We start from the raw sequence: 14473 nt of genomic DNA, 5'->3' as shown, positions 1-14473 counted from the left end.
GTTAACATTATGTATAACATGTTATCAGACTAATTGTAGGAGGGAAAATAAGCAATTACTCATTTAAATTTTGGGGGGAATTATTTTACATCATAATAATAGTTAGCCAGTATAAAGTTCAGTTTCATTTTAGAGTCTGACATGCGGTATTTAATGATTCTGTTGCAATACGTACTGCTCGCTGCAGCCATTTTAACACGAATCCAATATAGAGGTTTTCATTAAATGTATTTTTTGTTCATTTTAATTCAGCCAATGATCCAGCCATCGACCACAATCTTAGTTACTCATGTGGCCCCTAGGGAAAACGAATTGCCGCCCCCTGATATATATTCAGGACACGGAGAGGAAGTTACAGTGAAAAGCTGATTTTGATTGAACATAAGCTGGATGATTGCTGGACAGATTTCAGAGCTAAAATAACAAAAAAATGTAACTAACGTAACAGCAGGCTCCCAGTGTCTTACTGTTCTTCATTTATTTTTTCTCCTGTGATTGGATATTTTTTTTCTTCAGGGTGGAAGCACAATGAACTGTGGATGGATGGCTGAAGGAATTAGACATTACATTTATCCGTTACTTCCTTTGATCAGACAATTGCATGGGACTTTTCACAGCCTCCTTGTGGGTGGCTAATTTGGAGCTTCTGTGCTGCTAAGAGAGATAGCACGGTCCTCCAATAACGGGATGAATATGCCGTCGTTTGCGTCCTTTCACATTGTTTGACATTTGTGGAGGATTTTAACCCTGGTTAAGGAAAGGGCATTTTTATGTCTCCTTCCCACATCACTGCCATAAGCGCCGCCTTTGACTTAAAGATTCCCTCACTCGTCTTGCTCTCTGTGCGCTGACGATGACTCACACTCCAACACGCCCTGCAGAAATCCTCTCTCATGCTCTCAACACACGGTGGGAGAGAGAGAGATGGGAAGGAAGAGAAAAGAGGGATGCCACTTTCATGTGGCTCTAGCATGCAGAGCACCAGTTCTTCTGTGCATGTGTCCAGATCCACCTGTTTTGCACATTTAGGGAGCCAGCTATCGCTCATCAGTGAACCCTGTGGTTTCCCCACGAGGAGGGAAGTCAGTTGAGCTGCTAAACTCGAGTGAATTTCGTATTTTATAAGTGCAAGTAATTTGGTTCAGTTTCATTAATGCTTTTCCACTTACCTCGAAAAGGAAAAGTAAAAACGAACGCTAGCGTTATTTTAGCAGCAGGAGCCGAGTGCACTGAGTGTTTTAGTAAACGCTGCTTCTGTAAAGAGGTGAGTGAAAACGCTGCCATTTATAGGTTTTCCCCCCCTGATCTTCTCACCTTAGGCTGCTCTCCAGCATGTGAGTTAATACTGTGCGACATTTTTAGTGATGCTGAGGTCCAACCCTGCACGTGCTTGCACCGCCTGAGGTCAGCTGGCTTTGGGCTTCTGGCTCTCTGGAAACAGAAAAAGACCAAGGAGACGGAGCGTGATTAATTGTTGTATATGTGCAGCCGAAACACACAACGGGCCCGTCTGCCGCCATTTCCCAGAACACCGCCCCACAGGCTGACAATTACATAACGGGGGCCGTCCGAGCTCCTCAATCGCCTTTGTTCGTTTTATTGCATGCTAATGAGGCTGCATGGTCTGGTTAGTTGGATGTCGAGTGGGATCACGGTCATTGAACGGTTTCAGATTCTAACCGTGCAGTAGGTCACTCCTGTCTCTCACTTTCACTCATGTGCCTTACAGTTGTGAGGTCTGGTTGTGGTTAAAAGCAAAAAAAACAAAAAAAAAAAAACAAGCTGGGTCTCTAGGCTGGTTTAGATTTAGGTACCACTCTGTGTGTGTGTGTGTGTTTTTTTATTTTCTATTTTAGAAATTGCTGTTTTTTGTGGTCTGTTTCAAAACATGGCCGTCTCATTTTCTCTGCGTGTGTGTTTTCATTTAAATAACTCCCTCTACCCAGAGGGCTTGAGTGGTCTCTTTGTGCTGAAGCCCTGTTTGCTTTGCTTGAGATTGCATGGAGAACCATTATACAACCGCGTTCATCAGCCGCCGGGCTGCCAGCCATGAATGAGGGAATCCGTACAACCACTCTCCTCCTCGTCTTACCTTTATCTAACGCGTCCATCTCATTCTCCGTTTCACCCTGACCTTCTTTTTTTTTCTAGTGCATATTTTAAAAGATAATTGTGGTCTTTCCCCGACTAGATTGCATCAGCAACTCTGTAGGAGAGTTTGTTGGATTTACGGTGTGTAACTAGGTCAGAGCAAAGTTGACTCTGGTTGAGTGTGAAGGCGTAGAGGCCAGTGGAAGAAGAACCAGAGATTTGTCCTTCGTTGTCAGTGGTCTTACTGTAGGCTGTTGCTCTTGGTAAAGCTGAGCAGAAGGTTATATTTTCACAAGACTCTCTGGCCTCTGAGTACACACACTCAGCAGTGCTGTTTGTTTGTGCTTCTGTTCTGCTGGTGAGACTGGTTTACCAAAGAGTTTATTGGAGGTTTAATTCTCAGCGTCTGCTAACATGGTGGCAATCAGATATGCAAATCATTGGCACGTCTCATTCCTGTCTCATTTACAGTGATAACAAAGATGATGTTTGCATCCTCATTAGTTTACTTAATTTTCCCTCCATGCCCATAAAGTCAAGAATGAAGCTGTGGATTTGTAGCTAGCTAGCGTTTGATCGTAAAGCGATATCCTAAGCTTTGAGCTTCTCATAGAGCACCGTTCAGTCCATCATCTGAAAATGGAAAACGTCATGGCACGACTGCAGATCTCTCGGGGAGGTCGGCCACCTAAGGCGACAAGCCAAGCAAGAAGAGCAGCAGAGAATTGGTTTATGTTTAAGAATTTTCATTTTAATACATATGATGGGAATATTGATGCTTTGAAGTCCATGTCCACAACAAATTGAGACTTTTGTGGCAAGACTTCGTTTGCAGACATGTTTTTAGTGAGTCTGATCAAGCTTGAACTTTTTTTTTTTTTTTGCAAAGATAATGGGCAGAAACTGTAATCTCTAGATGTGCAAAGCAAAGCAGGACCATGAATCATTTTGCTTCTTTCTCCTCATTGTGCACTACTTGTCAATGATCCATTGTAAGAAATCGCAGTGTAGCTCATTAAAATGCGTGCTTGCAATGTCTCCAAATATAGACCTATTCAATTGATACGAGTACTTTTGAATTCGAAGGAGTAGCATTTAATTTCTTGAAGTAAATAAATATTTGCCTCATTTTAATGACAGTTTCCTTTTGTTCTGCAGAAAAGAAAAATGTCAATTTTTGCGAAACGTTGAGCAGTGCTGGATTTGTTGGATGTATTGGACAGCGAGGCAAAATGCTCCTCGCGTGTCTGCACAACTGACTCTACTAGAGAGAAACACTGCCCTTGATTGGCTTCAGGCTGGCCTACACAGGAGAAACGTAGCCAGGCGAATGAATGTCAATGTCAATAAGGCTGATCAAGAGGTACTGGAACACAGAGACGGGCTTGTTGTGGCTGCTTGAAGTGGGAAAAGTGAGAAGAGTGAGTCACCTAATGAGCCAAAGACGGCGCAGCGTCTGTGTTAGTTGGCAAAACTGCAACAGTAAACAAGCATTATTCATCTGTGCCTGCAAAATGACATGAAATTATCATATGCGAAGCGTTCACTAGAGATTATCAACTGAAGATGCTTGGCGACAGCTAATGCCTTTTTTTATTTTTATTTTTTGCTTTCAGACCGAGACTTTGATCCTTGTCTGACATTTTAGATGTAGGATTTTGATTGATAATGTGTGTCTCTCACTAACCTGGAACCATATTTGTGCATCAGGACTTTATTATCTTCAAAGTAGTGAGAGTGCAGAGGACGATACATGCAAAGAGTAAGTAAAACCAATTGAAAGCGGAGCACTGTTTTAGGAGAAGAGTACCGCAGAGAGCAGGACTTTGATTACACATGATTTTACACATGGTCCATGAAAAATAGAAATGCATGGCAGAAATAGCATGTCATCAATATTTCAGAGACCTCTTAAAAAAATCTCTTGAATCATGTTTTTAGAGGAGCTTGTTTCCTTTCAAGAGAGAGCTCACCCTTAGTGCAAGCACAGCAAAAAAAGAGAGGCATTTTGTTTCGACACTTTGATGTCACAAATACGTCGGAAATAGACAAAAACATGAACACCTGAAGGAGTAAATGTAAATCAACCAGAGTAAAAGTTGGTTCCTTGCCTTTGTATTGGCATTTTTTGTGCTCTCAGTGAGAAATGTTTGTGTATAATATTCAGACAAAAATGCTTTGGGTAGCAATAATGCATATTAATATTTTTTCTATATTTTTACATACACACATTGCTTGTTTTGTGTTTAAATATGAATTTATTTGGATGGCACACTGAGTGAGAGATTCTTTTTGTTCAAACTAGTGCTTTTCTTTAAAAACTGTAAACATGTGGCATGGTCATTTTAAACTGTAAATGAATAAAATAAACAAGCAAAAAAAAAAAAAAAAAAAAAACACCCCCAGCTTGTTTTTTAAAAGGTAACCTTTTGTCATCAATTGTCATATTTTTTAATGTGTTTCTTGGGATTTCACTTGCTGGTCCAGTTTGAAAATTAGCTTTTTTAAAAACAAATAAAGTAATAATTTATTAAATATGTCATTAATCATAAAAATTCAAACTTATAATAGTTGATGCAGATAATTAAAAAGTGTGAAATAATTTTGTCTGTCAAACTCACCCATCAAATTTGACGGTTTGGCTAACACTGGATTTATTGAACTTCTCTACCATGATTTAATTGCCATGTAGTCGGGATGACGACCTCCATCTCCAGCGTTGTTTGCTAATTGTAAAATCTCTAGCTCACAGAAAACCTCATCAAAATCTTCCATTACTAGTAGTGCCATGTATTCAAAAATGCAGGCTAAACTAGTGGAGTCAAACAAATTACTGTTAGCCTGGCCCCCAACGCCACCTCTAGCTCCGCCCCTGGGCGAGTTTGACAGAAAAAATTATTTCAATGTGAAATAAACATGGATGCTGCAGGAACAGCAACCATGAAATAATTAAAAGCATATTTAATCAATTTTCTGCATCAGCTATTACGGCTATTATAAGTTTATGTTTTAATAATTTAATGACATATTTATTAAATTAATAAATATGAAAATGTATAACAAGCCTTTAATTAAACATTTATTTATTTCATGGTCTTTTAATTAATAATTTAATCATGTATTTACTTAATTAAATTTGTCCCTTTTAATCTTCCGTAAAAAAAATTAACTCAGCTTTGCATTCTTTTAAATGTTTTTTTTTTTTTTCCAACTTAGTTTTATATTTTTTCGGGAATATAACTGCTTAGATTATGTTCTGCATCAGAACTCCTCACCCTTGTACAAATGAAGCAAACAGAGTTTTTCCAGAACAGTTCAAGCGGCTTCTGATTTGATGGTGATGGAGTCGAGTGATTGACTGGTTCCTAGGTTGTTTTTCTGCTGTTTATCCTCTTCCTGGAGTGAAGAAATCAAAGTCCTGACAGACCCGCTCTGATCCTTGGATGGGGACCAGCAAACATATTGACAGCTGAGTCTTGTGAAGGAACAGCCATCTATCGCAGCCCCTTGTTTATATGCTAACACCGGACCGAGTCTGACAGCGAGTTGTTTTATTTTCTTTTCAAACAAAACCTCGTTAATGAATGTGGCTGACTGATGGCAACGTAACAGGCAATGATGTGTCATCTAGAAATTACGCGACATCACAGCATTTAGCAAATTCACAAGTTTATTAGAAATTTTTTTTTTTTTTTTTTGCACTCGTCACTTTTGCCATCCTCCCTCCTGTTAGAGCAACTCTGCTTTCCTGTTTCACAAACAAATCCACGTAGTTTAGATTCCACCTTTTATTTTTCCAGATAGGTTGTGTTGCCATTTCATGGTTGCATACGTCTCTGCTTCGGGTTAAGAAGTTGGTTGAAGCCAAATTCAGTTTTTTCTTCTCACTTCATTCTTATCCTCACCTTTACATTTTGCACCTACTCATCAAGGAGTCAGATATAACATCCTCACTTCTGTGTTTACTTTGTTTTAACCTTTCACCTGTCACAAGGACACCGGTGTCCTCATGGACCGTTTTCTGACATGTAAGTGTTTTTTGGGGTGGCACAGTTCTGCTATACTTTTTTTAAATTGTCTTTTCGCATGCTATCCTCTTTACATAGATTTGCATTTAGCTGCTGTTATTTTTCTAATTTGGAACTGTGAAATTCTTGCATCGACGTTTTAGCATCTTTTGAACCCTCGTTTTTTCTGAAAAGTAGCATGTTAGGAATTAGCTCTTGTCCTGTAGGCAGACAGCTGGAGATAAATTTCTATTGACAAAAACATCCAGCATAAATCCTTTGCTGGTCTTGCATTTAATCCAGTTGTTAAAGGACACCACACAGCTTTAGCGCAGCCAAACCTGCCGGAAAACTGAGGCACAGAAAGACTAGTCGGGGAAACGGAGCCTTTACTTTCATCACTTTTACAGTTAAAACATTAAAATACAAGAAGGGGGATATAAACCTCACTGATTTGACTTTTTTTTTTTTTTTTTTTTTGGTAAATTGTTGTAGCTGAAATTAAGTATGTCTTGGTTTATATTCATAAAATTAGTTTTTGATATTTTCTGCAAATTTTATAACTGTCCTATTATTTTTTTTATCGAACTTCATCTTTGTTTTTTTGTTTTATTATCGATCTATCTGTGGTGATGTGATTGTTGTGAAGCACTTTGGCCAGATGAGGCTGTTGTAAATATGCTATATAAATAAACTTTGACTTTGACTTGACTTCCTGCCCCTAATGAAACGGTAACGAAAGAACTTCATTCACATAAACAACGGGAACCATTCTCTAGCACCTTAACTTCTGCGCTTTTCGCCATTATTCTTTATCAACCCCCTTACCTGTTTATTGTTCATAAACTTTACCCACACTAAACCTTTCCACCTGTATTACTTTAGAGCGAAAGGTTGCAGACAGCAGGTCCTGTGTTCACCACTTTTGGCTGACCAGTAATCGAGGATTTTTGCAAACTGGCCATGATGGTTAGTTGGAAGGCAAAACGTCTGTTTCTCATGTGACCGTGCCAGACTCTCGTGGTGAGAGAACCTTACTCTTTATCTCCTCCTGAGCACCACCTGTCTCTCATTACTGGACACAGGATCTCCGTACCCGCAGCCATGAGACTCTGTCTGGCTTCACCGATGCCAACAACGCCGGCTCTGATGCCTCGTTATTAACAATTCAAATGGGCCTGTACAACAGGGCTCATTCTTATTCCTTTCTCTTGCATTAAAGAGTCGTAGTTGGACACTAATGGTTTGAGGCTGACAGCAGCCTTCGGCGGACGTTCAAAACGGGTTTGAGAAAGGATGTCAAAGCCCGGCACCTCTTGCTGAATGCAAGGATCCGTTGAATCATTTGAAACGCCGAGCTTCTGCTCTGGTCTTTGATAAATATTTGCCTTTCACAAACCGTTATTCTGAAAAGGAAGTTTGCGCTCATTAAAAAAAAAAAAAAAAAAAGGACGTAGAATTTATGTGTTAATTAGATGTAGTGAAGGAGAGGAAACTGGATGATCACCAGCTGTTAAGAGATGCTTAATGAATTGAAAAGCACTGAAGACCTGTTCCCTGCACCCAGTGTGGCTCCTCCCTGCAGGATGGAGCAGCATATGTCTGTGGCATTGGCACAGGATCAAAGCGGGAGACGAGCCGCCACCTCAGCTGGTAGCGGCCCCCTTTCGCTCAGAACAGCCTGAATTATCTCTGCGTGGAGCGCCGAGACGGTCGGATTGGTAGAAACCAGTCAGTTTTGTACAGTTGAGCTTTCAACCGGGGAAAAACTAATAATCAGTTTTGCTGCATCAACGCTGTAATAATCTCACATCACCACCAACGGTGAGTCTCAGTGTGAGTCTCAATGGTTGTTTCATGCATTTCCATAGCAGATTAAATACTTGCAAATACATATTTCACTCCATAACAAAAACAACACTCTTGAGCACTGAGGGGTTAATTCCAGTCAAGGAATTAAAACCGAACGTACCTCATAATTATCCATCTAAGTCTACCTTGACGTTTAATAGGTCAGCGATTGTTTATTACTAGGGACACCAGGATAACACTGGATCAGTACAAATAGGACAGCATGTAATATTTTGTGTTATAATCAGCTTATCTGGTCGTAGCCCAAGTGTGTAGACAAACAGCCAGCCTGGTTTGTGGAGAATTAATGTGATCAGGTTTGTGAGGTTCTCTCTTTTTTTTCTTTACTCACGGGAAGACTTGCCCTAACAGAGGAAGTCAGGAGATACGAACAGTCAAATTAGTCACGAGGGTTTTATTATTGAGAGGTGAGCGAAATCGGGGCTGGTTACAGCGTAATAAATTATGTCTATCTTTTTATTTTAGGATATGAACTAAATATTACAATAAGAAAAAAAAATGCAACCCTTTTATCTGTTTCAAAAAGCTTAAATGTGAAGCTCTATCACTTTGATTTAGTGATAATTGTTTACTTGCTTACCAGTGTGATACACACAGTATATGCAAATTAAATAAAGTCTATTTCTGCTAGTCGTCTTTTTGCATGTTTGGTTCCAATTCAAACTTTTCTGTTGATCTCTTCAGTCAAATAGTCTGTCAATAAAATCCCACCAAGCATTATGTTTGCTAGAGAAATGCTCCAGTTTCCAATATGAGCTTTTTTTTTTAAAAAAAAAAGTATATTCACCTTTGTTGGTTTTTATGGCCAAATGGATAAAAATGTTTCACTTAGAGAGAAATACTCCAAGAATCGCTGCTGAACGTTTATGTAGGCCGAGCGATGGGTCAGGGCAAAGCATGTTGAATGAGCAGCTAGGCAAGTTTATTTGTAGAGCACATTTCACCAACAAGGCAATTCATGGTGCTTTACCTGACAAGATGAAAAAATAGGACAACAAACAAACAAGAAGCAAGAATAAGCAGGCGTGTCCAGTATCCGTACAGAAACATCAGACAGCTGAAAATATTCGGTGTTAATGTTTAGATTTTTTTTCTCAGATTTTCTCTCTGTCCTGCTTTTTCATCACTTTTTAAAGTTGCAGAACATGATGTTTCACTGCAGACTTTGTCTGATTTAGATATTCCAAGATTTCAAAAATTTATATTTTTTAATTTTTTTTTTTTTTTTTTTTTTTTTTTTTTGCACAATAATTATACAAATGTTGGCAAAAAATAATGCGAAAAATAGCAAGTAGGTGCTCGGTTGAAATTTCAACATGGTGTCTTCCAGCACAGAGTTTACGTGCCTTTCCGGTGCGTGCGTGTCTTTTCTCCGGGTTCTCTGGTTTCCTCGCAAAAACATTAGTTGAGTTGGTCACTGGTTTAAGTGTTGTGCGTGCTTGGTTGTTTGTCCCGTGTCTCTGTGACGTCCTGTAAAGGACAGGTGTAGCCCACCGACCGCCCATCGACAACTAGAGACAGGAACCAAGGACAAGTTGGTGTAGGCTCTAGATAGAAACACAAAATCACCCTTTTCTGGTAGTGCACCCTAACACCGAGTCACGTCTGAAAAGGTAATAAAATTTAAACACAACATCTCAAAAGAAAATTGCTTGTTGAGTTTCATTGGTATATTCCCATTTTCCTCTGTGTCTCTGAAACGGTACACCTAAAAAAATCCTTTTGTCAGGATTCCCTCTTGCATTATTTCCACTTGTTGTTGACTTTGAGCATATGCCAAATTTACAAGCCCTTTACTGGCGTTATTAATTACAAATTCCATAATCTGGTGCTTTTGGATGTAAGGTTTAACATCAGACCACTGATCTTACATCCATCGCCATTTCAGTTTCAGTTTATTTGTAAGGCCTCTTTATCTAAGTCTGTCCAACCTCCTTGACATGTTTACCCTCCCTGGAGAAATATTATATATGCATATATATAATATGTATATAAAAGAAGTGAACATCTTCAATTTCATTCTATTTTATGTTTTTCATAATGACAATTGAACACCTGCTGGTAACCAAAAGAGCCCAGTTGTTTCTATGAAACTGTGCAGGATGTACAAAGTGCTACAAATCACCAGCATACCCGAGGTGCAAAACATCAAAATCTAAAGTTTACAGCATGACACAAAAATCACAACTTTCCCCCCCAACACGTTTTATGGTGAGCCGTGCTGCATGGTTTATGAGTTGCTTCTGCTTCTTCTCCAGACCACAGTCAGAATAAAAAAGATGCATATTTATGAGAACTGTCTTGTGTTACAAGCTGTTTACTGCTCTGCCGTGAGAGAGGAAGGTTACCATGTGAACTGAATTACAGTCAGTGGAAGGCTTGCCAGCAAATCCAGCTGGGGATGAGTAAGCCTCTGTGTCTGAGTGGGCAACGGCGTTGGGCTTCATGCGTTTGCTCAGTTGCGGCAGTAATCATCGTGTTCTCAGCGGCCCTTAAGTCAGCGAAATGGCTTGGGCTATGCATGAATATAAAACCTGTTTATTCTCTGTAACGAGGTTTTCTCTGTGTAACGCGGCGGCGTCAGACTCGGCTCCATCGCTGGGAATTGAATGAATGTCACATCACCACACCTATTTTTACATGCAGCTCTGTCGTGGATTGTTGTTTCATTTCCACCCAGGTTCAAGTCTCATCTGGCGTCTTTGTGCTCATGAAGTGAGATTATCAGGTTTACAGTCGTTCTTCTCCTTCTTTTTCAAATTAACCTTGCCTGGCTGGTGTTAGTACAGTTCATTATCCTACCTTACCCTCCTTTGCTCTGCAGATATCACTATATTTTAATCAATCAGTTTATAATTGAACTTTGAGGCAGCTGTAGACTGTAGTTTCACATTCTGCTTTTGAAATCAATATCCTGATTTGTCCCTCCATGGCTTATTTCACTTCATGTTTTTTTTCCTTTCATCTTTCCAGTGTTATCCACGCGACATTAAAGCAACAAACGTCACGCGGTTTTATTAGGATTTCATGGACAAACTAATGATTGATTTTGAAGCGGAAGGAAAAGTATTCATGTTAGCAATGAAGCGATCAGAATTTTGTTCCAATTCCCCCCAATTATGTTTTCTCTTTGAAATATAGCAAGATATGTGGGCAGCATTTGAACTTTTTTTTTTTTTTTTGGAGGCTTGGTGCCACGAAAAGAAATTAATTATTTACATTAGCAGCAGAGGAAATGCCAAGCCATTGGTGCAAGAGAGTAATTGGTGTAAGACAGGGTTTATCTAAAATTTTTAAAAGAAGATAAATGTTTGGTGGTGATTGCTGCTCTTAGTGTTTGCTTAAACAGCATCTTCTGTATGTTCTCTAGAGAACGTGGGCTCTTACCTTAACTCCGAGATTTCCTAAAAGCTGCCAAACTTTTCCAGTCCTGCATGTTCCTTGACACTCAGGAGTGGAAAGAAAGCTCACATGGACAAAACAGAGCAACTCGGCAGCAAAACGTTCGGTCGCCATGTTATGTGCTCACCGACTCGCTTGAATGAAAATGTCTCAGAAACTAGGTGTCTCTTGTGCCGGGCTCTGCTTTTCTTTGACTACCGGCAACAAACTGTTGCTCTTAAGTCTGACCATTGTCTAGAGATCAGCCTAAAAAAATGTCAACCAGCAAATGTTTGTGCCGACTCACTTTCAGGCAAAAAAAATAAAAAATAAATCGTGCAGTGTTTCTCCAGCTTAAGTCTTCTTAGTCAGTGATTGTATCCACACTGAACAGTGTTGTCAGCATGATGAGGAAGAGCGTGAATATGATATTTTTGAGTTTACCACCGTGCAGTCTGCATCGATGCGTTTTTCTTGTCACTCACATGTCCATCCTAATATTTAGCAAGTATTTATTTTAGTCTAGTTCGTACTTTTGAACGCAAGTTGATTCACTGTCACCGTTTTCTGATCCGTCATCAGGATTTTCGTCCGTAACGTCTGTTACTCGTTTAGTCCTGTGCGCCTTTGTGTCTTTAGTAATGCGGATGTCGAATGCGTGGGAGTTGGGAGTCTTCTAATTTTCTGAAAATATGTTAATAACCATTCAGTCTGCATTTCGTTGTGCTCAGATTCACATGCACAGACGGGCAAATATTTTACACTTGCAGACAGCTGATATGTACTGTATTAGCGCCGTGCAGGATCCTGTGTCTGCACACAGCTAAGACCTAAGCTGCACTGATTATGTAACTCACGCTGCCATTTCCAATGATTTGAACTTGCAAGCACTTACAACGCTGGACTAGATTACTGTGTGTCTGGGCCAGGAGTGTGTGCACAGCATAGACGTATGCTAAGAGGAACTGCCGTCTAGGTGTTTTTTTTTTTTATTAAAGGGAGAACATCCTGGAAAAAAAAGCGTGACACTGCATTTGTCTCGTCCTTCCTGCAGCCTCTTTTAATGGCTTGGTCAGCTTGTAGAAGCTTAACCACAGACAAGATGCATAAATAAAATATAATGGAAGGATGTTTACCTTGGAGGATTTAGAGAGGTAGAAATTATCTTCATAGCATATGCTTCGGCTAGAGGTAGCAATTTGTAAAGCTATCAGGTTTTTTTTTTTTTTTTAGGTAATCCTTAGTTAGGTCATAGCAAGATGAATGGCTGGGGCGGCCATATTTCATGCATGGATATTAAGAACACTGACTTGAAATGGGAAATATTTTTGAATAAAGACTACATTTAAGTTAAAAGTCATCCAGTAGACGATCTGAATCGATGTGTATTGTTTGCTCCTCATTTGTACTCAATGTAATTGGTGTAGTTCAAAAGCCTGTTTGATGAGCCAGTATTTTGTGAGCTTCTAGAGTTTAATATGCGTGCTTTCTTTTTTTCATACTTTTGATTGCATTTGTTAAGTAGTATGACAAATGTTACAGCAGGCTTTGCTGCTGTAAATTCATATCAGTGGTCATTCAATATTATTTATTTTATTATTTATATTAATTATTTATTTTCTTAATGAAAATGAAATGTAAAATGCATTTAAAATCTTTATCTATGTAAATGTCCTAGCTGGTCACTGCGGCATGTTCATAGAAAATGTGGACAGAATAGTGGTGCGTTCAAATACATGCATTTTAATTAAATATGCGACAGTTCCATGTTGAAAGTTGTGTGGATGCTCTATTAATGGCTATGCATGTGACGCATTTATTTAGCACTAAAGAGTCCTGCTTTCTAGTTTTATTGAAAATGCACAAGTTATATCCTGTTTGTGAAGAACGGTCTATTTTTTCTTTCTTTTTTATTTTTTTGTCAAAATCCATTTCTTTCTGTTTCTGTCTAACCCATAGGCGGGCTTATTACAGCATCCATGAGTACCTGTCATCCATATTCAATGCAATAAGCAGCGAGCGAGCAGGAGAGAGAGCGAGAGAGCATAATGAGGTTACCCGTGCTCATTAGAGATTATACACACAGCTTTCCCAACTCAGAAAGATCAAAAGGCTGATCACTGAGAGTAGGATGGGGAAAGCCTCTTGTGTCAATTATTCATTGCAGAAATAATAGCAACCCATCAAAAACTCATCCTATCAGGATGTTGCTGTGGAGTGAAACCATCAGCAGCAGAAACGGTTAAACAGCTCCAGTATTTTCTCCAGTAAATCCACCGTGGGGTTTTCTGAGGAACTGTCCATGGTGCCGATCACAAAGTCAGCCGCATTTTTAGCTCGGGCTCCTCTTAGATATGTTTAAGTTATTACATGAACATGCTAGCAGCAATGTCCCCACTGCAGTAATAATTGAAAATCATTATGTTCAGTTATTGAATGACCATCCATACTCTGGCTGTCCAATTTGAAGGGGCTTTACTATATTTTTGACAAAATACGATGAAATATGAAATGGATAAAATATGTTTCTAAATATGAGACATGTATGTCAGCTACATACAGTCGGTGAGCACTTAACGTGCCACTGTTTTGGTTACATAATCATTGTTCCTGCAGTGGCAGATTTGCATACATTAATCAAATGAACACATGACCAAATGCTTTGTGTTTGATTTTGTTGCAGTATTGAAATACAATTAAAACGTAACATGGCAATGTGGACAGTTAAACAGGATTAAAGTGGGGGGGGGAAAAACACAAGATGCATCATCAAGAATGACAGGGAAAAACATTCTGCATTGTCATTACATTACAATATCATCTAAGGTGCTATTAAATAATTCAAACTGTGTTTTGGAAGAGCATAAAGAGACCAACTAAAGTAGACCAGGGAACAAATCAAGGAAATAAAACAAAAATGATAATGAAGAAAACCGTGGCCGTACTTTAACAAGATCAACCAAACCTGCACAAGAAAAGGCAAGATTGTGGATATCCAGAGGAAAAATATTACAGAAAACATAAAAAAAAAAAAAAACCTTAAGCAATAGACTAAAATCTCAGAACCAAACTGCAAAAGTCCAGAAGTATAGATTTCTGTGAATGCCCCTCTCATGGATACA

General features: G+C 39.2%; 1 protein-coding gene across 1 annotated transcript in view; it reads left to right on the top strand.

The window, feature by feature from the left end:
* The first annotated feature begins 3437 nt into the window (after positions 1-3437).
* The window catches only part of rimbp2b (RIMS binding protein 2b), a 72054-nt gene continuing 61018 nt past the window's right edge, over positions 3438-14473 (top strand). The window contains exon 1 of the mRNA XM_015014357.1: positions 3438-3462. The gene's annotated coding sequence lies outside the window, so the exon portion shown is untranslated. The remainder of the gene's footprint in view (positions 3463-14473) is intronic.

This window comes from Poecilia latipinna, unplaced genomic scaffold (assembly GCF_001443285.1).
Source record: "Poecilia latipinna isolate Pla-1442-1.1 unplaced genomic scaffold, P_latipinna-1.0 Scaffold1809, whole genome shotgun sequence".
NCBI lineage: Eukaryota > Metazoa > Chordata > Actinopteri > Cyprinodontiformes > Poeciliidae > Poecilia > Poecilia latipinna.
This window is presented reverse-complemented; position numbering and strand designations above follow the sequence as displayed.